The following is a 25,999-nucleotide window of genomic DNA, read 5'->3' as shown; positions in this document are numbered from 1 at the left end:
TTTATATATTTATGATGAGAGAGAGAGAGAGGAAAAGAGAGAGAGAGAGAGAGAGAGAGAGAGAGATGAACAGGGAGAGAGGGAGAGAAAATCCAAAGCAGGCTCCATGCCTTTTGTGGGGCTCAATCTCATGAACTGTGAGACCATGACCCAAGCCTAAATCAACAGTGAGATGCCCAACCAACTGAGCCACCTAGGTGCTCCTGGGTTTTCTATATGTGTCTTGCAAATAGTGAAAGTTTGACTTCTTCCTTGTTGATTTGGATGCCTTTTATTTCTTTTTGTTGTCTGATTGCTGAGGCTGGGTACTTTGAGTACTATGGTAAATAACAGTGATGAGAGTGGACATCCCTGTCTTGTTCCTGACCACAGAGGAAAAGATCTCAGTTGTTCCCATTGAGGATCATATTAGCTATGGGTTTTTCACTTATGGCTTTTATTATGTTGAGGTATGTTCCCTCCAACCCTACTTTGTTGAGGGTTTTTATCATGAATGGACGTTGTACTTTGTCAAACGCCCTTTCTGCATCTATTGAAAGGATCATACGGTTCTTATCCTTTCTTTTATTAATGTGGTGTATTGTGTTGATTGATTTGCAAATATTGAACCATCCTTGCAAGCCAGGAATAAATCCCACTTGATTGTGGCGAACGATTCTTTAAATGTACTGTTGGATTTGACTTGCTAGTATTTTGTTGATAACTTTTGCATCCAAGTTCATCAGGACATTGGCCTATAGTCCCCTTTTTTAGTGGAGTCTTTGTCTGGTTTTAGAATCAGGGTAATGCTGGCCTCACAGAGTGAATTTGGAAGTTTTCCTTCCATTTCTATCTTTTGGAACAGTTATAGGAGAATAGGTATTGACTCTTCCTTAAATGTTTGGTAGAATTCCCTTGTGAAGCCATCTGGTCCTGAACTTTTGTTTGTTGGGAGATCTTTGATTATTAATCAGTTTCTTTGCTGGTTATAAGCCTGTTCAAGTTTTCTACTTGTTCCTGCTTCAGTTTTGGTAGTTTATATGTTTCTAGGAATTTATCCATTTTGTCCAGATTGTCCGATTTGTTGGCATATAATTTTTCATAATATTCTCCTATAATTGTTTGTACTTCTGCGGTGTTGGTTGCTATTTCTTCTCTCTCATTTGTGATTTTTTAATTTGGGCCTCTTCTCTTTTCTTTTTGATAAGTCTGGCTAGGGGGCTATCAATTTTGTTAATTTTTCAAAGAACGAGTTCCTGGTTTCACTGATCTCATCTATTGTGGTTATAGTTTCTATATCATTAATTTCTGTGCTAATCATTAGTATTTCCCTTCTTCTGCTGGCTTTAGGTTTTACCCCCACGCCCCCCCCCCCCCCCGGCTCCAATAGGTGTAAGGTTAGGTTGTTTATCTGAGATTTTTTCTTGCTTCTTGAGGTAGAGCCATATTGCTATGTACTTCCCTCTTATGACTGCTTTTGCTGCATCCCAAAGGTTTGGGACTGTCATGTTTTCATTTCTGTTTGTTTCCATGCATTTTTAAGTTTCTTCTTAGTTTTCCTGGTTGACCCATTCATTCTTTAGTAGCATGTTGTTTAACCTCCATGTATTTATGTTCTTTCCATTTTTTTCTTGTGGTTGACGTCAGTTTCATAGCATTGTGGTCAGAAAATATGCATGGTATGATCTCAGTCTTTGTGTACTTGTTGGGGCCTGATTTGTGACCTGGCATGTGATCTATTCTGGAGAATGTCCCATGTGCACTCAAAAGGAACGTGTGTTCTGCTGCTTTAGGGTGGAATGTTCTGACTATATCTGTTAAGTCCATCTGGTCCAGTGTGTCATTCAAGGCCATTGTTTCCTTGTTGATTTTCTGCTTAGATGATCTGTCCATCATTGTAAGTGGGGTGTTAAAGTCCCCTAGTAGTATTGTGTTATTCTCAACAAGTTCCTTTATGTTTGTTGTTAATTGTTGTATATATTTGGGTGCTCACAAGTTGGAGCTATAAATATTTATAATGGTTAGATTTTCTTGTTGGATAGCTCCCTTTATTGTGATCTAGTGCCCTTCCTCGTCTCCCATTACATTCTTTGGTTTAAATACAGTTTATCTGATATAAGTATTGACACTCTGGCTTTCTTTTGACATCCATTTGCATGAGAAATGCCTCTCCATGCCCTCACTTTCAAATTATAGGTGTCTTTAGGTCTCAAACAAGTCTCTTGTAGGCAGCATATAGATGGGTCTTGTTTTTTTAAATCCATTCTGACACCCTATGTCTTTTGATTGGAGTGTTCTGTCCATTTACATTCAGAGTAATTACTAATAGATATGTACTTAGTGCCATTTTATTTCTTGTTTTGTCCTTGTTTCTGGAGATTTTCTCTACTCCTTTCTAGTCTTTGTCACTTTTTGTCTTTCCTTTCTACTCAAAGAGTCCCCTTTAATATTTCTTGCAGGGCTGGTTTAGTGGTCATGAACTCCTTTAGTTTTTGTTTATGTCAGAAACTCTTCATCTCTCCCTCTATTTGGAATGATAGCCTTGCTGGATAGAGTATTCTTGGCAACAGATTTTTCTTGGTCAGCACATTGAATATGTCATGCCACTACCTTCTGGCTTGCCATGTTTCTGTTGAGAAATCTGCACGTAGCCTTATGGGTCTTCCCTTGTGAGTTAGGGACTTCTTTTGTCTTGTTGTTTTTAGGGTTTTTTCTTTATCACTGTGTTTTGCAAATGTAATTACATATGTCTTGGTTTTGGCCAGCTTTGGTTGATTTTGATGGACCTTCTCTATGCCTGCTGGATCTGTATATCTGTTTCCTTCCTTAGATTAGGGAAGTTTTCAGCTATAATTTCCTCAGAGAATCCTTCTGCTTCTCGACTCCTATGATACTAATGTTATTATGTTTGATGGAGTTTCTGAGTTCCCTAAGTGTACTTTTGTGAATTTTTTCTGTTTTTCAGCTTCGTTATTTTCCATAATTCTATCTTCTGTATCACTTATTCGTTCCTCTGCTTCTTCCATCCTTGTGATCATTACATACAGTTAATTTTCAAATCTCAGTTATTGCATTTTTTATTTTGGCCCTCTTGTTTTTTAGCTGATTTATCTCTGCAGTAAGGGCCTCCCTGTAGTCCTCCATTCCTTTCCCAAACCCAGCTAGTATCCTTATGATTGTTGCTTTAAATTCTCCATCAGGCTTGTTACTTATACCTGTTTTGATTAGATCTCTGTCACCTTATCTTGTTCTTTGATTTGTGATGACTTCTCTGTCTTGGCAGTTTGTCTGAGTCTCTCTTCTTCTCTGTGTTAGAAAAGCTTGTTATATTTCCTGCTCCTGTGTGTAATGGCTTTATAAAGAAGAGGTCATATAGTGTCCAGGGCCTGGCACTTCAGGGAGTGTCTGTAGTGTGTCCTGCATGTGCTCTGTTGTTTTGTTTTGGCTGCTCTCTCCCTCAGGCCAGTCATCTGCAGAGGTTTTTCCTTGACTGCAATGAGGAGTGTTTGAACTTTGGCCAGAATGTGGCAAGTTTTAACTAGGTGTGCTCTGGTCTGCTTGTTAAATGAGACATGCTCCTTCCACTGGAACTGAGGCCTTGCAGAACTCTCTGGTTGGGAGATATGGTGTGGGCAGGGGTTTCTTTTGGTCTTCTGGGGAAGGGGACCTCTGCACTGGGACTGAGGAAAACTTGAAAGAGAAGAGCAGTAGCGACAGAGTGTAGGTGTGTGGGGCCTTGTGTAAGCAGACTACGCAACTAGTGCTGATGCTGTGCTATTTACTACAGGTGGCTCTGTTTCTATGCTGAGGGGCGGGAGAGGGAAATGGCACTCACCAGCTGCTTTGTTCCCAAGAGGCATCACTGTGCATGCTGCCTTTCTGGGAAATATTCTGAGAATGCGAATAATCACCTATCCTGTGCATCCCCGGTGTTTTTCAGATCACTGTTTTCACAGTTTGCCTCCAGGTTGTTTGCCTTCCTTCTCTCCAGAAGCAGCGCAGTCCCCTCTGGTCTGTATCCCAGCCAGACCTGCTGACTTTTAAAACTCCAGGCTTTAGGGATGGACTGTGGTGGGAGCCTGAGCTGGTCTTCTGGGGGAGGGTCCTGCCATGCTGGGATAGTTGCAAGCTAGATGGAGAAGGCAGTTGCGCCAGAGCACAGGGGCATGGGACTTGGCATAAGCAAATTAGGCAGCCAGTGTTTGTGATGCACTGCTTCCTGCAGGTGGCTCTGTGTTTATGCTGAGGAGGCAGGGGGAGGGAAATAGTGTCTGCCCTCTCCTTTGTGCCCAAAGAGGCATCTCCCGTACTCTGCCTCTCAGAGATGTGCTCTAAGAAGAGTGAATGATTTCCCTCTCTGTGCCCCAAGTGTTCTTCAGATTGCTGTTTACACACCGTCTACCCTCACCCCCAGGGCTATTTGTTTGCCTTCCCTCCAGGAGTAGGGCAGTGCCCTCAGGGCTCTACCCCAGTCAAGCCCACCAAGCTTAAAATTCATCTTTAAGCCCCACTATTTTTAAGAACTCATAAAATTCAGCCTCTTTCATTTTCCCAGACAATGGCTCTGGGGAAGGGTTCTCCTTGTGCATATCCCTGTGTGTTCCACTCCTTCTCTCCTTTCTCCACGACCAGGGCTCCCTTCCCTCTGCAGCACCCATGATCCCTTTCTCCCCTAAACTGCTTCTCTGCATTTCCTACCTTCTGGAATGTGGCCTCTTCTCTTTCTCTAGTTGTGCAGTTTATTCTGTCAGTCTTAGGTTGATTTCTGGGGTATTTAAAATGATTTGATAATTATCTAGTTGTGTTCAAGGGACGAGATGAGTCCTCCTACTCCACCATGGAGTAGCTAAGAGCTACTCCACTCTTAGCTCTCTCCTCCATTTTTAAGTCTTTTAATAAAGATTACCAAACTGCAAAAAGAAAAAAAGACTATAAAAGGGTTCCTGAGACTAAAAATTTTAAGAATAACTGGTCTAGCTTATTGTAAATTTTTGTAAATATACCATATGTGCTAATTTTTAGAGACAGGACTCCATATATGTCCACTAAATCAAAGTTCCTAAGTGTTTTCTTATCATGTATTTCTATACTAAGTTGTATAGTTGTGTGTTGTTTTGTTTTGTTTTGCTTTTTTGCTGTAGGTCCAATGTGGAGCTTGAACTGACAACCTTGAGATCAAGACTCGCATGCTGTACTGACTGAGCCAGCCAGGAACCCCTCTTTGCTAAGTTTTTGAATGCCTGACCTACCAATGATCTGGGGAGGTGAACTGAAATCTTCCACTTTGATGATAATTTGTCAATTTCTCCCTGTAGTTCTATCAATTTTTGCTTTGTATATTTCAAAGACATTTGATTAAAGCAAATTGTCTGGCTTATTAGATATGTGATCTATGGCAATTTACTTATTTCCTCTGGGCTTTATTTTTCTCATTTGTAATATGTTGGTAACAATAGTATTACCTAATACAGTTGTCAGTAAATATTTGCTATTGGTATCTTCACAGCAGTAATTAGTGAGGGAGCAGAAAAGGAGAACAGTTAGCTTTATTCAGTTGCACTTTTGGCCAGGGGAGAAGTTGGGGGAGAAATATAAATGATTAAGGATATTAAAGTGGAAAAATAGTAGTGGGGAGGGTAGGATGGCTAAGAAGAGAGGTGACAAGCCTGAGCTATGTGGGCAAAGATACCCTGGACATCTTAATGAGAGTGAAGGACAAGTGTGGTGTGAGGGGGTATGAATGAGCTGGTGAGACAATTATTAGGGTAAATCTGAGGTCCAATGTGAGGTCTCAGGTGTTGGTGGAAGAAAGGGGTTAAGGTAAAGACTTGTTGTTTACATGGTTGCTAAAGCTACACAGAATAGGGATGGTACTGGATGGAAACGAGAACTTAAAGCCTTGTATATTGGTGACAGTGGAGCAGCAGGATTGCACAAACAAGAGAAGTGGTGCTTTGAGAGTGGCATTGGCAACAGAATGAATGCCAGTTCTATTTGTGGTATTGGGAACTTGGGAGAATGAGCCCCTTCGCTAGAGGCAATGGAGGGTAACTACACTTTCAGGAGAGCCAACTTTCAGGGCAAGAGGATGGAGAGGCTTAATGGGGTAGTGGGGAGTTGACAATGTTGAGGAGTGCATTTACTGTGGAATAGGGCAAAGTATAAAGCTTGGGGGAGGGAGCAGCGGGCCAGTGGGCCAAAGGAAAGAAAACACAAGTACTTTACATCTTGGCCAAGGATGAAAAGGGTGTGAGGCATGCTAGGATCAGCCATCTGCAAAGTTTCAAAAAATATTCTCGACAATGAGGCCTAGAACAGGGGCCAAGAGAGTGTCAGTTTCGTAATGATTTAGGAAAGGAGGAGGGCAAGGAGGGACAGTTACAAATAGATTGACAAGAGGACTTTTAATTTTTTTATTTTTTTCAAGTTTTTATCTCAATTCCAGTTAGTTAATATACAGTGTAGTATTAGTTTCAGCTGTAGAATTTAGTGATTTACCACTGACATATAACATGCAGTGCTCATCACAAGTGTCCTCTTTAATAAGCATCACCCACTTAACCCATCCCCCCGCCCACCACCCCTCCAATAACCCTGTTTGTTCTCTAAAGTTACAAGTCAGTTTTCTGGCCTTTCTCTTTTTCCACCTATGTTCTTCTCTTTTGTTTCTTAAATTCCACATATGAATGAAATCATATGATATTCGTCTTTCTTTGACTTATTTGGCTTAGCATAATGCTCTGTCATTACAAATGGCAAGATTTCAATGTATTTACGGCTGAATAATACTCTGTTGTATGTATATGTGTATACCACATCTTCTTTATCCATTCATCAGTTGATGGACATTTGGGCTCGTTCCATATTTAGCTATTGTTGATAATGCTGCTATAAACATTGGAGTGTATGTATCCCTTCAAGTTTATATTTTTATATCATTTGGGTAAATACCTAGCAGTATAATTGCTGGGTAATATTTTTAACTTTTTGAGGAATCTCTATACTGTTTTCCAGAGTGGTTGCACCAGTTTGCATTCCAACCAATAGTGTTAGAGGGTTCACTTTTTTCTACGTCCTCATCGACACCTGTTGTTTCCTGTGTTGTTCATTTTAGCCATTCTGACATGTGTGATATGATATCTCATCATAGTTTTGATTTGTATTTCCCTGATGATGAGTGAAGTTGGACATCCTTTCATATGTCTGTTAGCCATCTGAATGTCTTCTTTGGAAACATGTCTATTCATGTCTTCTGCCCATTTCTTAACTGGGTTGTTCGTTTTTTGTTTTTTTTTTTTTTAATTTTTTTTAACATTTATTTATTTTTGAGACAGAGAGAGACAGAGCATGAACAGGGGAGGGTCAGAGAGAGAGGGAGACACAGAATCTGAAACGGGTTCCAGGCTCTGAGCTGTCAGCACAGAGCCCGACGCGAGGCTCGAACTCACGGACCGTGAGATCATGACCTGAGCCGAAGTCGGACGCTTAACCGACTGAGCCACCCAGGCGCCCTGGGTTGTTTGTTTTTTGGATGTTGAGTTTGATAAGTTTGTATATATTTTGGATAGTAAATCTTTACCAGATATGTCATTTGCAAATATCTTCCCCCATTCTGTAGGCTGCCTTTTAGTTTTGTTGATTCTTTCCTTTGCTGTGAAGAAGTTTTTTATCTTAACGAAGTTCATGTTTGCTTTTGTTTGCCTTGCCTTCGGTGACATGTCTAGTAGGAAGTTGCTCTAGCCAATGTCATAGAGGTTGCTGCCTGTGTTCTCTACTAGGGTTTTGATGGTTTCCTGTCTCACATTTAGGTCTTTCATCCATTTTGATTTATTTTTGTGTAAGGTGTAAGAGAGTGGTCCAGTTTCATTCTTCTGTATGTCACCCTCCAGTTTTCCCAGAAGCATTTTTTGAAGAGATTGTCATTTTTCCATTAGATATTCTTTCCTACTTTGTTGAAGATTAGTTGACCATATAGCTGTGGGTTCATTTCTGGGTTTTCTATTCTGTTGCATTGATCTATGTGTCTGTTTTTGTGTCAGTACCATACTGTCTTGATCACTCCAGCTTTGTAATATAACTTGATGTTCAGAATAGTGATGCCTCCAGCTTTGCTTTTCTTTTTCAAGGTTGCTTTGACTATTCAGAGTCTTTTGTGGGTCCACACAAATTTTAGGATTGTTTGTCCTAGTTCTGTGAAAAATGCTGGTGGTATTTTGATCAGGATTGCATTAAATGTGTAGATTGCTTTGGGTAGCAATCTTTGTGCCTCCAACCATGAGCTTGGAATGTTTTTCCATTTCCTGTGTCATCTGCAATTTCTCTCATCAGTGTTTTATAGTTTTAAGAGTACAGATCTTTTACTTCTTTGATTAGGTTTATTCCTGGGTATCTTACTGTTTTTGGTGCAATAGTAAATGCGATCATTTCCTTGATTTCTCTTTCAACTGCTTCATTATTGGTGCATAGAAAGGTAATAGCTCTCTACATTAATTTTGTAGACTGAAAGTTTACTGAATTCATGTAACATTTCTAGCAATTTTCGGTGGAGTCTTTTGGGTTTTCCACATGGAGTATCATGTCATCTGCAAATAGTGAAAGTTTGACTTCTTCCTTGTTGATTTGGATGCCTTTTATTTCTTTTTGTTGTCTGATTGCTGAGGCTGGGTACTTTGAGTACTATGGTAAATAACAGTGATGAGAGTGGACATCCCTGTCTTGTTCCTGACCATAGAGGAAAAGATCTCAGTTGTTCCCATTGAGGATCATATTAGCTATGGGTTTTTCACTTATGGCTTTTATTATGTTGAGGTATGTTCCCTCCAACCCTACTTTGTTGAGGGTTTTTATCATGAATGGATGTTGTACTTTGTCAAACGCCCTTTCTGCATCTATTGAAAGGATCATACGGTTCTTATCCTTTCTTTTATTAATGTGGTGTATTGTGTTGATTGATTTGCAAATATTGAACCATCCTTGCAAGCCAGGAATAAATCCCACTTGATTGTGGCGAACGATTCTTTAAATGTACTGTTGGATTTGACTTGCTAGTATTTTGTTGATAACTTTTGCATCCAAGTTCATCAGGACATTGGCCTATAGTCCCCTTTTTTTAGTGGAGTCTTTGTCTGGTTTTAGAATCAGGGTAATGCTAGCCTCACAGAGTGAATTTGGAAGTTTTCCTTCCATTTCTATCTTTTGGAACAGTTATAGGAGAATAGGTATTGACTCTTCCTTAAATGTTTGGTAGAATTCCCTTGTGAAGCCATCTGGTCCTGAACTTTTGTTTGTTGGGAGATCTTTGATTATTAATCAGTTTCTTTGCTGGTTATAAGCCTGTTCAAGTTTTCTACTTGTTCCTGCTTCAGTTTTGGTAGTTTATATGTTTCTAGGAATTTATCCATTTTGTCCAGATTGTCCGATTTGTTGGCATATAATTTTTCATAATATTCTCCTATAATTGTTTGTACTTCTGCGGTGTTGGTTGCTATTTCTTCTCTCTCATTTGTGATTTTTTAATTTGGGCCTCTTCTCTTTTCTTTTTGATAAGTCTGGCTAGGGGGCTATCAATTTTGTTAATTTTTCAAAGAACGAGTTCCTGGTTTCACTGATCTCATCTATTGTGGTTATAGTTTCTATATCATTAATTTCTGTGCTAATCATTAGTATTTCCCTTCTTCTGCTGGCTTTAGGTTTTACCCCCACGCCCCCCCCCCCCCCGGCTCCAATAGGTGTAAGGTTAGGTTGTTTATCTGAGATTTTTCTTGCTTCTTGAGGTAGAGCCATATTGCTATGTACTTCCCTCTTATGACTGCTTTTGCTGCATCCCAAAGGTTTGGGACTGTCATGTTTTCATTTCTGTTTGTTTCCATGCATTTTTAAGTTTCTTCTTAGTTTTCCTGGTTGACCCATTCATTCTTTAGTAGCATGTTGTTTAACCTCCATGTATTTATGTTCTTTCCATTTTTTTCTTGTGGTTGACGTCAGTTTCATAGCATTGTGGTCAGAAAATATGCATGGTATGATCTCAGTCTTTGTGTACTTGTTGGGGCCTGATTTGTGACCTGGCATGTGATCTATTCTGGAGAATGTCCCATGTGCACTCAAAAGGAACGTGTGTTCTGCTGCTTTAGGGTGGAATGTTCTGACTATATCTGTTAAGTCCATCTGGTCCAGTGTGTCATTCAAGGCCATTGTTTCCTTGTTGATTTTCTGCTTAGATGATCTGTCCATCATTGTAAGTGGGGTGTTAAAGTCCCGTAGTAGTATTGTGTTATTCTCAACAAGTTCCTTTATGTTTGTTGTTAATTGTTGTATATATTTGGGTGCTCACAAGTTGGAGCTATAAATATTTACAATGGTTAGATTTTCTTGTTGGATAGCTCCCTTTATTGTGATCTAGTGCCCTTCCTCGTCTCCCATTACATTCTTTGGTTTAAATACAGTTTATCTGATATAAGTATTGACACTCTGGCTTTCTTTTGACATCCATTTGCATGAGAAATGCCTCTCCATGCCCTCACTTTCAAATTATAGGTGTCTTTAGGTCTCAAACAAGTCTCTTGTAGGCAGCATATAGATGGGTCTTGTTTTTTTAAATCCATTCTGACACCCTATGTCTTTTGATTGGAGTGTTCTGTCCATTTACATTCAGAGTAATTACTAATAGATATGTACTTAGTGCCATTTTATTTCTTGTTTTGTCCTTGTTTCTGGAGATTTTCTCTACTCCTTTCTAGTCTTTGTCACTTTTTGTCTTTCCTTTCTACTCAAAGAGTCCCCTTTAATATTTCTTGCAGGGCTGGTTTAGTGGTCATGAACTCCTTTAGTTTTTGTTTATGTCAGAAACTCTTCATCTCTCCCTCTATTTGGAATGATAGCCTTGCTGGATAGAGTATTCTTGGCAACAGATTTTTCTTGGTCAGCACATTGAATATGTCATGCCACTACCTTCTGGCTTGCTACGTTTCTTTTATTATTATTTGTTTTGTTATTTTCCATAATTCTATCTTCTGTATCACTCATTCGTTCCTCTGCTTCTTCCATCCTGTGGTCATTATATCCAGTCAGTTTCAAGTCTCATTTTCAAGTCTCATTTTTCATTTTGGCCCTAATCTTTTTAGCTGTTTTATCTCCGTGATGTCTTCTGTGCTTTTCCCAAGGGTCTCCACGGTGTTTTCCATGCTTTTCCCAAGCCCAATTATTATACTTATGATTGTTGCTTTAAATTCTGCATCAAGCATATTACTCATATCTGCTTTGATTAGATCCTTGGCCATGACTTTTTCTTGTCTTTCTTTTGGGATGAATTCCTCCATCTTGTCATTTTGTCTCAAGTTCTGTCTTCTTCTCTGTGTTAGAAGAGCCTGTTTTGTTTCCTGCTCCTGAGTTTGAAGCTCCTGCTTCCTGTTTGAAGTAGAGATCATATAATATCCAGGGCCTGGCACTTCAGTAAGTGTCTCTGGTGTGTTACGTGCACTCTCCTGTTGTGTTGTTGCTGTTCTATAACTCAGGTCAGTCGTCTGCAGAGGCTGTCCTTGCCTTCAGCAGGGAACGTATGAATATTGGGCAGAATGTGGTGAGTTTAACTAGGTGTGCTCTGGTCTGCTTGTTAAAAGAGATGTATGCTACTTCCACTAGAATTGAAGCTTTGCAGAACTCAATGGTCAGTAGACATGGTGTGTGAGGGTCTTTGTGCTGGTCTTCTGGGGAAGGGGCCCATTGTGCTGGTTGTTAGGCACCCTTGCCCAAGAAAAGAAGTACCCACAAAGCACAGGTAGGCATGAGTTTGTTTATGCAGGTTAGGCAGTCAGTGTTGGGGTTGTGCAGCTTACTGAAGTCAGTTTATGCTGTGAGGTGGGGAAGGGGAATGGCGTCAGCCTGCCCCTTTGTCCCTGGAGAGGGAGTCACTGCTTGCTGCAGTCAGAAAACTTCTGAGTAGAAAATACTTTAGCCTCATGTGTCTTAGGTGTTTTTCAGACTGCTGTTTTCACAGTGTCTGTCTCTGGGTCACTTGCCTGCCTGGAGAAGCACAGTGCTCTCTACCCCAGCCAGGCCTGATGCCTTTTAAAACTCCATACTTTAAGGACCTGGTGTGGCAGGGATCTGCATTGGTCCTCTGGGAAAGTGTCTCACTGAGCTGGGACTGATGCAGTTTTGACCCAGAAGGGCAGTCGTGGCAGATCGCAGGGGCATGGAGTTTGGAGCAAAACAGGCTCAACACCCAGTGTCCCAGTTAGAGGCCCTTAGCAGGTGTCTCTGCACCTATGCTGTGGGGCGGGGGAGGGAAATGGTTTCTGCTGGTTTCCTTGTCCCCAGAAAGGCAATGCCACCTTTCACAGATGCGCTCCATAAAGTATGAACATTCACTCCCTGTGTGTCCCAGGGAATTCTCAGATCATGCAGTCTGCCCCAGGGTTTCTTGCCTGCTTCTTCTCAGAAGTAAGGTAGTGCCCTCAAGTCTCTATCCCAACCAAGCCCATGGACCTCCAAAACTCTAGTCTTTGAGCCCCGCTGGTTGCAAAAACTCATTAAAATCATCCCCTCTTATTTTTCCAGCCAATGGCTTTGTGGAAGTGTTCTTCTTGTGCACATCCCTGTGTGTTCCTCTCTTTTCTGCCTTTCTCCACGACCAGTGCTCCCTTCCCTTTGCGGCACCCACAATCTGACCCTTTCTCCCCCAAACCACATCTCTGTACTGCCTACCTTCTTCGATGTGGCCTCTTTTTTTCCTCTAGTTGTGCAGTCCATTCTATCAGTCCTCAGGTCGATATCTCAGGTATTCAGAATGATTTGATGGCTATCTAGCTGTGTTCAGGGCCTGGGTAGGCCTAGGGTCCTCCTACTGTGCTGCCATCTTTGACAAGAGGACCTTTTAAATGAGTGGTACCCAGCTGTAGAATAGTCTGTTCCACTGGGTTGAGATTTCTTGATTTTATTTTTGTTTGTTTTGGGTTTGTGTGTGTGTGTGTGTGTGTGTGTGTGTGTGTGCGTGCGTTTGTGTGTGTGTGTGTGGGGGGTTTGGTTTAAAAGAAGTTGGATGGGGCATCTGTGTGGCTCAGTCGGCTAAGTGTATGACTTTGGTTCAAGTCATGATCTCACAGTTTTTGAGTTTAAGCCCCGTGTGGGGCTCTCTGCTGACAGCTCAGAGCCTGGAGCCTGCTTCAGATTTTGTGTCTCCCTCTTTTTCTGCCTTCCCCCATTCATGCTCTCCGTCTCTCAAAAATAAATAAAACATTAAAAGTAATAAAAAGTTGAATGTATATCTTTCAGGGAAGCTGGGAGGAGGGTTAGGCTGCAGGTCTTCAAAAATTCTAATGGAAAAATTATAGAATTTGAGACTATAGTATTTGGCTATGTCTCCCTCTAGTGGCTATCATTCAGAATAAATAAAAATAAATTTAAAATTTCAAACCCAAAGTCCAGGATTTGTGGCTTTAGGACTATCCTAAATTCTGTGTTACAGTCAGTTCTACATGAAATTCAGATAGGCATCTGTGCCCTTATTGTTTGAATAACATTGATTATTCTTCTAAATCTGAGGTGGCTGTATCAGGAAGATGCCATTGGCTAGTAGACTTCTGTACCAGGCACATAGGGATTAGGGATGGAACAAAGACAGATTAGATTCCTACCTTCATGGGGCTTACATTCTAGGGTGGGGAAAAGACCATCAATAACCGAGAAATAAGAATCTTGAAACCTCTAATTAGTGCTACGCAGGACATACACCGAATGTAGGAAATACACAGGGGCTAAGGTAGACAACCTACTTGGGACAGGGTGGTCAGGGAAGACTTCTTTGAGGAGATAGTTAAGATGAGAGGAGGCAGAAGGATACTCTGGGCAGGCCTTGTGATAGGAAACAGCTTGACCTGCTTTAGTTGCTAACAGAAGACTGGTAGAACTAGAACAAAATTAGCAAGTGGCATAGGGAACAAGTTGTGGTTGGAGGAGATATCAGGGACCACAGCATGCCAGCCCTTTAGGCCATGGGAAACCTTATAAGCTGTGGGAAGTTCACTGAGGAGCACTTTCATCCTATCTTAGGCAGGCTGTATTTATTTCAAAAGTCAATTTTGTTGAAATTGTACCTAAACAAATAGAAGAAATATTTTCAAATGTGAATTTGATTTCATCTGTTGGTTCGTCAGACCATAGATTTCCTTGGCACTAAACATTCTTTCTATATGGCTTTTGATAATGAATTGAAACAGGATATTGAACTTGAAACAGCAGGTTCTTTGTTGAAAAACATTTCCACTTACCTAAGATGTTGTTCTCTTGAAGGAAGTGAAATCACATTCAAGGTACTAACTTCCACCTGAGGAGAGATTGGAGAGAGCTTTCTCTTTTTGTGAAAACAACTTCTGTATTTGGATTATTTCATTCAAAAAGACTTACCAAAATTAGCCACACCCCAAAGGAAGATAGTTCTTCTACAATGCGAAAATGTGAAAAACTTAATATCACTTATATTTTGTCAAGGAGTTTCAGGGCAGAGTTAAACATCTAAAGCTCAGTATCCAGTAATCAGCCTTTTTGATATAAATATTTTTTACTTTAGAGGAAGCACTGTGAGAAATGAGGAAGATGAATGCTAGACAAAGACGACACTGTTAAGTTTATAATAGGAAAATGTTCAGTGTGATTCCGTGGTTGGCAGAGGGCATACATACAGCTAGTGGGCCCACTGTGCTGGGCTATGTGTAGACACACTGCATGGTTGCACCAAGGAGAGTGCCTTACCTAGTTATGCATCAGTATGCTGAGCCCTAGAGAAGTGACAATCTAACAGGTTGATGGTAAAGCTCACTGCATTAGATAATGCAAGATAGGTGGATATGTTAGTCTTCCATTCAGAAAAGACAACACTAGACTCTGGTTCAAAGCAGGCAGCTGTAAGAATGGTACTTGGCCAAAAGGAGGAAGGGAAGAGGAAGAAAAGAGGCAAAGGTGATATGGCATAAGGAAAAGGACATCAGGGTTGTCTACTACCACCACTAGCCAAAATATCTCCCCATCTACAGGGACTGAGAGGGAAATAGTTTTACAACTGGGGATATTCAAGTTATAACAGGGGTTAAAATTTTTGTTGTTGCAAATTAAGTCATATTCTAAAAAATTTTGGTATAAGCATAGTTTGGAGTATCCAGATCATCTATGACATTTTTGTAAGTGAGTATTGCTACATGATTTTGACGCCCAAGTTTTCATTTTTATATATAATCATGACAGTGCTAAGTGATGACATTTAACTGTTTTGTTTATATTTATACAATTATTTTATTGATTTCTATAAAGCACATGATTAATATAGAAATAAATCTTGCATTGTGTTATTTACTCCAACCAAAACCATGCATTCTGTTGCTTAGTCAGCTCATGGCCATGTTTATCCCTGGATACAATATGGCTCAATTGACCTACTGCAAGTAAAGCTTCTACATATCAGAGTTTCTATGCTAAATGATGCCAAAACCCAGTCAGTCCCTCAGAAGTTTCACACAAAAAGCCTTCAGATTCAGTCACCATGCTGAGTTACAATCAGCTATGTTTATATAATAAACATAGGTCAAATGGAAAGTAAATGCTGGCTAAGGACCAGACAATTCTGGGGGGGAAATGTCTAGTTCCAAAGCTATTCTTTCCTGCCTAGAATGCTCTACACCAGTCACTTCACATGGTTTCAACTTTCTCAACTTAAATGTCACCTCCTCAAAAGGATAAAATAAGGAATAATATTTATAAAAGAAACAAAAGTAAGCAGAAATAAAAAATAGTTCTTGAAAGAGAAGTCAATAGCTGGGACAAACTCTAGGTCAGGAAGAATTGGACAGTGAGTAAATTGGAAGAATGCTGAGGAATTCACCTGGCATCCAAATAAAGGAAAATATGAACAATCAGTTAAAGATGTGAAGAATACATTCTGGATGGCATTTCTAATAGGAGTTCCAGACGTTTTTTCCAGACATAATTTCAGACATTTCTAATAGGAGTTCCAGAAGAAAAATGAAATATGCAGTAGAGATGAGATTAAGTCCACATAGTAGGCACATTATAGTGACACTGCATCATAAAGAGAAAATCTTAAAAGCAGCCAAAGGAAAAAAGACACATTACCCACAAAGGAATGACAATTAAATAAACAGCTGGTTTCTCATCTACAATGAAGACAAAGGAGTAATATTATGAAAGTGTTGAGGAAAAGTAACCATCAACCCAGAGTTTCATATCCAGTTAAACTATATGTCAAAAAAGGGAGAGAAAAATTTGCCACAGGCTCTTATTGAAGAGACTATTAAGATTCTTCTCCATCAAGAAGAAACCTGAACTCAGAAGAAAAGCATAGCGTATGAAAACAACCAACCAACCAAAAAACAGTGAGCACGGGAACAGATCAAATACTTCTGGAAATGTATTTATGTGACTAAAAAATCCCCCCGCAAAACAAATTTTTGCATGTTTTTATTAAAAAAAGGTAAAAACTGGGGTGCCTGTGTGGCTCATTCGGTTGAGCATCCAACTCTTGATTTCGGCACAAGTCATGATCCCAGGGTCGTGGGATTGAGCCCCGTGTTGGGCTCTGCACTGAGTGTGGAGCCTGCTTAAGATTCTCTCTCTCTCCTTCTGCCCCTTTACCTGACTCGTGTGCTCTCTCTCTAAAAAGGAAAACAATTTTAAAAAAGATAAATACTAAAACTCTTCCTTAATATTATTTGTGTGTGTGTGTGTGTGTGTGTGTGTGTGTGTGTGTGTGTATTCAATGGGTAGTTAAGGATACTAAGTCCTTTAATACAGTTAACCCATCACCCAGCTTAGCAGTAATCAATATTTTGGCTATTTTGTTTTATATACTGCTAAAGTCTTTAAAAATATACAAATATTGAATTATTTTAGAGTGTATTAAAAGTTTATGGTTAAGAACATATGCTGAATATTGGGGGTGCCCAGGTGGCTCAGTCAGTTAAGCAACTGACTTCAGCTCAGGTCAGGCTCTCACAGTTTGTGGGTTTGAGCCCCACATCAGGCTCTGTGCTGACGGCTCAGAGCCTGGAGCCTGTTTCGGATTCTGTGTCTTCCTCTTTCTCTGCCCCTTCCCTGCTCACACTCTGTTTGTCTCTCTCTCTCTCAAAAATAAATACACATTTTAAAAAAAGAATATATGCTGAATATTTAAGACAGCCTAAGCATATAGGTAGATATACAATCTATAGATACTAAAATTACAGTGAATCTATTAAAATTTATCAATCCAAAAAAAAAAAAAACAGGAAAGGAGCAGGGAAAGCTGGTAAAAAGGATTGCAAGTAGTAAATTAAAAAAATAAGATGGTAGAAATAAGTCTAAATATATGACTGATTACAAAGGTAAACAAATTAAATTTATATATTGAAAGACAAGAAGCTATCTGATTTGATTATGATTTTTGCAAGAGGTATACTACAACAGAATGACATAGAAAAGTTTAGTGAAATGAAGGTAGGGGCACATGTGGGGCTCAATCAGTTAAGTGTCTGTCTCTTGATTTTGGCTCAGATCATACATAATCTCTCGTTTTGAGAGATTGAGCCTTACATCGGGCTCCCCACTAACAGCGCAAAGCCTGCTTGGGATTCTCTCCTGCCTTCTCTCTCTGCCTCTCTCTCTCTCTCTCTCTCTCTCTCTCTCTCTCTCTCTCACACACACACACACACACAGACACACACACAAAATAAATAAATACACTTAAAAAAAAAGGAAGGAAGGTAATAAACTCAAGAAAAGCATAACCAAAAAGGAAAAGGTAATCAGAGTAAGTTATGTTGAAATTAAGAACTTGCTTTCATCAAGTGTCAGCATAAAGAGAATTTAAAAAGAAGCCACAAACTGGGAGAAGTTACTTGCACGAGTATCCAGAATATAGAAAGAAAACTTTTGAATCAATTGGAAAGAGACAAATAACCCAATAATGATAAGCAAAAGACTTGTACAGGCATTTTAGAGAAGAGGAACCAAGAATAGAGAATACACATATGAAAAGGTGTTCAACCTCATTAGTTACCAGGAAAATGCAAAATAAAGAACAAAGATTCTATTTCACACTTACCATACAGGCAAAAATTTTAAAGTCTGATCATTTCAAATGGAGCAACAGGACATGTATATTCTGAAGATAGAAAAAAATTTGGTACAACCTGTATGGTAAACAGTTTGGCATAACTTAGAAAAGTTTTCTCATCTGAAAAATGGGCTTAATTTTGAAATATACCCTATAGAGTTATTTTGAGGATTAACTGGTTTAACGTCTTTTGAAGAGGGTTTTTTTTTTTCATACAAAGAAACTGAGACATTTAAAGGTTTAAGTAATCTGCCTGTGGACTGGCAGAAGCTATGTGCAATGCATGTAAATGACAAAGCGTGAGTATCCAGAATGTGTAAATATATCTTATTGAGACAGAGGCAAATAATAAAAAAGAGAAGATTCACATAAGAAACTTAAATTGCCAATAAACATATGAAGAGATACTCAACACTTTTAATAATCAGGGAAAGATTAAATGAAACAAGAATACAATGCCAGGGAAAAATCAGAATAACGCTGGGGTACTATGTCAAAACTCCTGCTGTGGGACTATAAACTGATTCCACTGCTTTAGAAGCAGTTTGTCAATATCTAGTACAGGTGAGAATGTGCACAGCTTGGGACAAGGTAATCCCTTAGACCCAGAGCAATGGTCTTCAAATGGGAGTATGCATATCCTTGTGGTTATATGAAGCGTTTGCCAGGTACAGGGGTGCTGATGGTAAAGAAAAACTTCAACTTCCATGTGTACTTTCCCTCCAGCAACTCCAGCAACTCCCGCGTGCTTCTTTCCCACCTCCTGTTTCATAATTGTTCTTCTTTCCCGTCTTCAAAAATAATCTTCAAAAATAATAGAAGGCATTGTCTTCCATTACAATGGCTGGGATCAATGTCATCAACCTACATTGCTGCAGTGGCTCAAAGGGGCTTTTCTTTCCCACTAAATCCAATGAGTTACCTCATAATGTGTATGGAATTATTTTTGAATTTTATACATAATTTACAAAATATTTCCAAGAGCCAAGCACTAGAGTACATATATGTGCACCTGATTACTGAAAGAAAATCATGCCTTTTATCCTACTCTTGGCTCCAAGAAACTCCATTATGTTGGTTAGTTACATCTTGCACTGCATTATTATAAATTAAGCATGAGAGACAGCATATTTACTCATATTTCAAATAGTTTATTATAAATTAATTATATTAGATCTACATAATTTTCATCTTGTCTTGATGACTTTCATTAGTTTATCATAAATAGGTGTTCAATAACTTATTTCTAATAATTTTTTTCTGATATTCCTTAAAACGTGCATTAACACATTTATTTTAATTGTGTTAAATTAAAATACACAATTTTAGCGTATCGTGTATTTTACGCTACACAATAGCGTAGCACACTAGTGCACTTCATTCCTTCCTGCATGTTTGTGTATCCTTCAGGGATTATTTTCCTTTTTTAAGTGCAGGTGACTAATTTCCCCATCCCTGTTTTTCTGGAAAAGGTCTTTGTTTGGCTTTTGTCTTTGAAGAATATTTTTCTTGTGTAAAGATTTCTAGGTTGGCAGATATATCCTTTCAGTACTTATGAAGATACCTTTCTATTGCCCTCTGTCTGGTTTCCATTGTTTCTGTTGAGAGGTCAACCACCAATATTATTATCGCAACTTTGCTTTTATTATTTTATTTTACTGGATTTTTTAAATGTCTGTTTATTTTTGAGAGAGAGAGTGTGAGTGGGGAGGCACAAAGAACAAAGGATCTCAAGTGGACTCTTTGCTGATAGCAGCGAGTCTGATGCGGGACTCAAACTCATGAACGTGAGATCATGACCTGAAGTCAGACGCTCAACTGACTGAGCCACCCAGGTGCCCCTATTGTATTTTTTTTTTTAGAATACTTTTTTTTGTTTTTATTTTTTAATTTTTTTATTATTGCAACTTTGAAGGTAATGTTTCTTTTCTTTCTATTTGCTTTGAGCTAGGAATGATTCTCTCCTTTAGATTTTAGCAATGTCACTCTGATGTGTTTAAGTGTATCCTTTAATATTTATGCTTTTTAAAATTTATATTTATTCTATTTGGACTTCATAAGAATAGTTCTTGAATGTATTAATTGATACTTTCTTTAGTTTTGGAAAATCCTGGGGGATGGATACCTGGGTTAAAAAGTATGTTATTTTATGTGGTTTATTATTAGTTTCAAATATTAAAAAAAAATGTGTTTTTTTTTTTAATTTTTTTTCCCAACGTTTATTTATTTTTGGGACAGAGAGAGACAGAGCATGAATGGGGGAGGGGCAGAGAGAGAGGGAGACACAGAATCGGAAACAGGCTCCAGGCTCTGAGCCATCAGCCCAGAGACTGACGCAGGGCTCGAACTCCCGGACCGTGAGATTGTGACCTGGCTGAAGTCGGACGCTAAACCGACTGCGCCACTCAGGCGCCCCCAAAAAATGTTTTAAAAGCAAAACAACAGGGTCTGTCTCAGGTTTTCACCTACAGCTCTACTCCTTCTTATTTGCATAGAGGTTACTCCTGACTCTTGCATTGCTGGCTTGCCATTTTGATTCCGTAGTTTACTTCTTTAACAATGAGATTTTTAAGTGTTCTGCTCATGAACAAATCTTGGAATTACCACCTAAAATTCAGAAGCTTAAAATACATCTTAAAGGCTACCACGAATGTGTAAGTAGCACAGAGAAGGGCCACTTGAAAGAAAGCAAGCCTTGCCAAAGATGCTAAAGCCTTGCCAAAGACGGTATGGAAAAGGGGAGAAGAGACTGTGATGAGGATTTGTTTACAGAAGCAGCTGTAGGAGCAGAGAATGGTTACAAAAATTAGACTGAGGGAAATTGCAAAAGCCTGAGAACTTCTGTGTCAATTGAGAGGCCCATTGAAATGCCCAAGAAATAGACAACACATGTCCAGGACAGAAAAACAAAACACAATGAAAACAAACAAACAAAAAATTATACAGGATTACTACAGCTAATAGACTATTCTTCCAGTTGTCCACAGTTAGAAGAATTTGCTAATCTTCTGTAAGGAATACATGGTCAGACAAGAATGCATTCATGGAAACACATCATAATCAGCTGTGGTTAAGTAAACCAGAGTGTTATACATGGAGTCAGACATTCTTATTTTGATTTCCACTTTGTCTCACCTATGTGGCCTTGACAAATCATATACCCTCTGGATCCTTAGTGGGTTTTTTTGTAAAATAGAGATAACAATAGTAACTCAACCTACCTCTGTCACAGGGGGCTATAATGAGAAATAGTACCATGAACTAGTGAGGAACATGGGCTCTGGAGTCAAGTGGGTCTGTGTTCTAATTTTATTTACTTATTTTTAAGAAGTTTATTTATTTTTGAGAAAGAGACAGAGCACACGAGTAGGGGAGGGGAAGAGAGAGAATCCTAAGCAGGCTCTGCACTGCCAGTGCAGAGACCAATGTGGATCTTGAACCCATGAACCGTGAGATCATGACCTGAGCTGAAGTCAAGAGTCAGACGCTTAACTGACTGAGCCTCCCAGGTGCACCTATGTTCAAATTTTATTTTATTTTATTAAAAAAAATTTTTTAGTTTATTTATCTTTTGAGAGAGAGCAGGAGAGAGGCAGAGAGAGAAGGAGAGAATCTTAAGCAGGCTCCACACTGTCAGCGCAGAGCCCTATGTGGGTCTCAAACTCATGAACTTGATTGAGATCATGACCTAAACCAATATCAAGAGTCAGAGGCTTAACTAACTGAGCCATCCAGGTGCCTCCCTGTGTTCAAATTTTAATTGCAAGACCTACCTGGGTATATTGGGTAAGTCTCAATGTCTTTAAGCTTTCATGCATTCATTTGTAAAATGAAGTTAATGATGGTACCCTCAGGATTCACCAGAGGATGCTGACGTTTTTGCATAATGCCTGATATGTGATAATTAATACTTGCTATTACTATATAATTGAGGAATGAGTCAATGTGTGTAGAAATACCTTAAAGATTATAAAGTTATACAGTTATTATCTTTATGTTGTATTGATTTTTTAGACAGATTATATTATTTCCAAAATTCTGATCAAAAGAACACCTCCAGGAACTGTGACCAGATGAGTCTGGTTGATCCCATGTGTACCGAACAAACCATTCAGATGTGAGCTACATTTCATAGAGTCTACTTGATGTTGGTTACACAACTGATTGATGATCTAAACCTAATCCTATAGTACATATGGTCTTAAGAGGGACTAGTTCTCTTAAAGCATTTTAAGTGCTTTACAGTACTATAAGTCTTAGGTGTCCCCACAAATCGGATCCTTTGATGGAGGGTGTTAGAGCAAGAGACAAAGGGCATAGGAGATGCAATATCCTAGCTTTGTTCTCTTTCACTTAGGGCTGATTCTAGAGAGAGAAACCATACAAGTTCCCTTTTCCCCTTGCAGTCCCCTGTGACATGCAAAACCTTTTATAAATATAGAAAGCAAATCAGACTCTATTTAAAGGAATAGAAACAAAGGGTAAATATTTCTGTATCTCTACATGCAAATATGAGAAAGATAATTTAAGGAATTTTCAAACATTTTACATGTTTATTTTTGAAACAGGTACTAGATTCACATGGTGCCACACTCAGAAGCACAAGTGGAAGTGGTGTTCCTTCCTTTCCCCTTCTGAGTTACCTTGTTTCTATCCTTCCCTGGATTCAACTACTGTCTCCTATTTCTGATTTGTTCTAGATGTTCCATATGGATTTGTTATAAGGATTTACTCAGATGTACTTGCAGGAGGTCAGCTAAGCAGTCGTCTTTGTATCTGATGCTAGAGCTTGAAGTCTACAGGATAGGCAGTTGGGGAGGGACGATGGAGATATAAAACAGGAGGCAAGCAAGCTGGAACCTGTGAACATCAGTTGGAATCTGCGAGGATGGATTAGAACCTCTGTCAATTCTCTCTGCCCCTGACTTGGTGTGGCTGTCCTACAGAAGAAGCCAGTACCCTTCACAGAGCTGATCACACACACACACACACACACACACACACACACACACACACACACGTGGCCCAGAGTTGGAGAAACTGAAGGAGAATCCAAGGGAAGGTGAGGCAGTTGAGGCGCAGGCTAAAGAGAGGTGCCAACAGATAAACAACAAGGCATGTGAACTGCAAGAGTGCCCACTTTTACCTTGGAAGCATAAAAATCAAAACGTTGCTGCTTGACTTCTTTCTGCTTTCCAAATCTCCTGCAAAGATGTCTCTTGAGGCCCACCCTACCTGGAAACACACTGAGAAGGGAATTTTGGGAAATGTAGTTCAGGCTAGTCAATATATCACAAAGGTACTATATGTAGGTACCATTTTTTAAAATTCTTACACAAATGCTACCATATTATGTATACTCCTTTGCACCTTTCTTAGAGGTCCTGCCATATCATTATATATAGATGTATGTCATTCTTTTTAATGGTAGTAGAGTATTGCATTGTGTTTGGGTTGTTCCATTTTTCTGCTACCTCAAACAATGCTGCAATGAACAACCTTGGACAGATGTCCTTTTGCCTATGTACAAGTGTGCCCGCGTGCTAAGTTCCTAGAAGTTAAGTTCTGCATTTAAAACTCTTGGGGCACCTGGGTGGTTCAGTCAGCCAAGTGTCCAACTTCGGCTCAAGTCATGATCTCATGGTTCATGGGTTTGAGTCCCATGTTGGGCTCTGTGCTGACAGCTCAGAGCCTGGACCCTGCTTCAGATTCTGTGTCTCCCTCTCTCTCTGCCCCTCCCCCGATTGTGCTCTTTCTCTCTCTTAAAAAAATAAAAAGCATTAAAAGAAAAATTTTTAAAAATCTGATATATTGCCTAATTGCTCACTCTATAGAAACTATATCAATTTTTTCTATTAAGCAAAATATGACAGCGCCTGTTTTCCCATATTCTTATAACAAATCTTTTCAAATCTGTTTACCTTTGCAAATGTTATAGGTAAAAAAAAATGTATTTCAGTATGGCAATGTGATTGTAATTTTTATTTTTATTATTATGAATGGGTTTGATCTCTTGGGGATATTTCTGGAAAGGGAAAGGAAAGAAAATGTTTAGAAGGGAAAGGAAAGAAAATGTTAGAAAGTTTAGAAACGTTTTAGAAATTTGGATTGGATTCAATGTCCATTTAAAAAGTTATCTTTGGGGAGCCTGGGTGGCTCAGTCGGTTGAGCGTCTGACTTCGGCTCAGGTCATTATCTCATGATTTGTGGGTTCGAGCCCTGCATTGGGCTCTCTGCTGACAGCTCAGAACCTGGAACCTGCTTCAGATTCTGTGTCTCCCTCTGTCTCTGCCCTTCCCCCACTCATGCTCTGTCTCTCTGTCTCTCAAAAATAAATAAATGTTAAAAAATTTTTTTCAAGTTATCTTTTGTTTTATTTTTTTTTTTAAGTTTTTAAAATGTTTATTTTTGAGAGAGAGAAAGACACAGAGCATAAGTGGGGGAGAGGCAGAGAGAGAGAGAGAGGGAGACACAGAATCTGAAGCAGGCTCCAGGCCCCGAGCTGTCAGCACAGAGCCGGACGTGGGGCCCAAACTCACAAACCACAAGATCATGACCTGAGCTAAAGGCAGACGGTTAACAAACTGAGCCACCTAGGTCCCCCTAAAAAGTTATCTTTTAAATACTGGCCCCTCCTCTTCCAAAACAAGTTGGATTTTAAAGAACTTCTCACTGGCAGCAGATGATATTACTGATGAGAAATAGTGTACCACTGTACTATAAGGCTCCATCATTTTAGCAGAAAGCAAAGGTAAAGTCCAACCTAGAAGTTGCTAAAGCTGCTTTTTACTTAGCTTACAGCCGAAACATAATATGCATAGGATTCAATGTCTTATAAATATCTGATTTAATGTAATTCTATAACTCTATAACAATCTTGTATAACAATCTTATATTAGTTTGGAATATAAGACATAGATATAGGAAACAAATTTCTCTCCTAAACTATCCCTGGATGGTCATTGAGAGCAAAATATTAACTATACCTACATCTTACGTGTTCTGTGTAGATCAAAGTTTCTAACACAAGTTTGTGAGTTAATAAAATAAAGCTGTTACTTTTGTAGATGGCTGGATTCTACCATGTTTTTTTCTTAGTTCTTTTATTGTTAAAAAAGATTAAGTACTTTAAATAGAAAGTAATTAATTAAAAAAAATTACAGGATGGGGTGCCTGGGTGGCTCAGTCGGTAAAGCAGACAACTTTGGCTCAGGTCATGATCTCCCAGTTCGTGAATTCGAGCCCCGCATGGGCCTCGCTGCTGTCAGCTCAGAGCCTGCTTTGGATCCTCTGTCCCCCCTCCCTCTGCCCCTCCTCCACTCATGCTTTCTTTCTCAGAAATAAATAAACATTTAAAAAAATTTACAGGATGTTCTTAGGTATGGCTTGGCATGGTGTTTTATAATTCAGATGTCTGCATATGGCTTTTAGGTGTTTTACCATGTCCTAGTTGAAATTTATTTGATTTAGTAGGATTTACCAGCATCTCAGCTTTCATTCTCTGAAGTACTGTGTTTTCCTGGAGGAACTCTGATGTACTCGATGAAAACAAGACCAGCTTCCTCCTGGGAAAGCCCCTTTCAAAAATAAGTGTGTAGCCAGTCCACATCACAGGTGTTTGTAGTGACATTTCATTTGTTAAAGACATTCAAGGAATACAGTTGATAAGTCTATGTGATGTTGATACTTATTATGTCCTCTGGTAAGTGTAGAGGATATTTTACTACAGCAAGTCATCTGAGATAAGTACCTATGAGTGGAGGGCACACATTCATACTTAACCATCATATATACCTATTTGTTTTGCCTGTGAAATCAAAATTCTCTTCTACAATGGTTAAAGAGAGTCCTCATCCTAACAGTGGGCTACCTAATGTTAGAAAAGTCAAGGATTATGAAGAGTTTGAGATTTTACACTACTTT

The sequence above is a fragment of the Prionailurus viverrinus genome, chromosome A3, assembly GCF_022837055.1.
Source record: "Prionailurus viverrinus isolate Anna chromosome A3, UM_Priviv_1.0, whole genome shotgun sequence".
Taxonomy (NCBI): domain Eukaryota; kingdom Metazoa; phylum Chordata; class Mammalia; order Carnivora; family Felidae; genus Prionailurus; species Prionailurus viverrinus.
Note: the sequence above shows the minus strand (reverse complement) of the source record.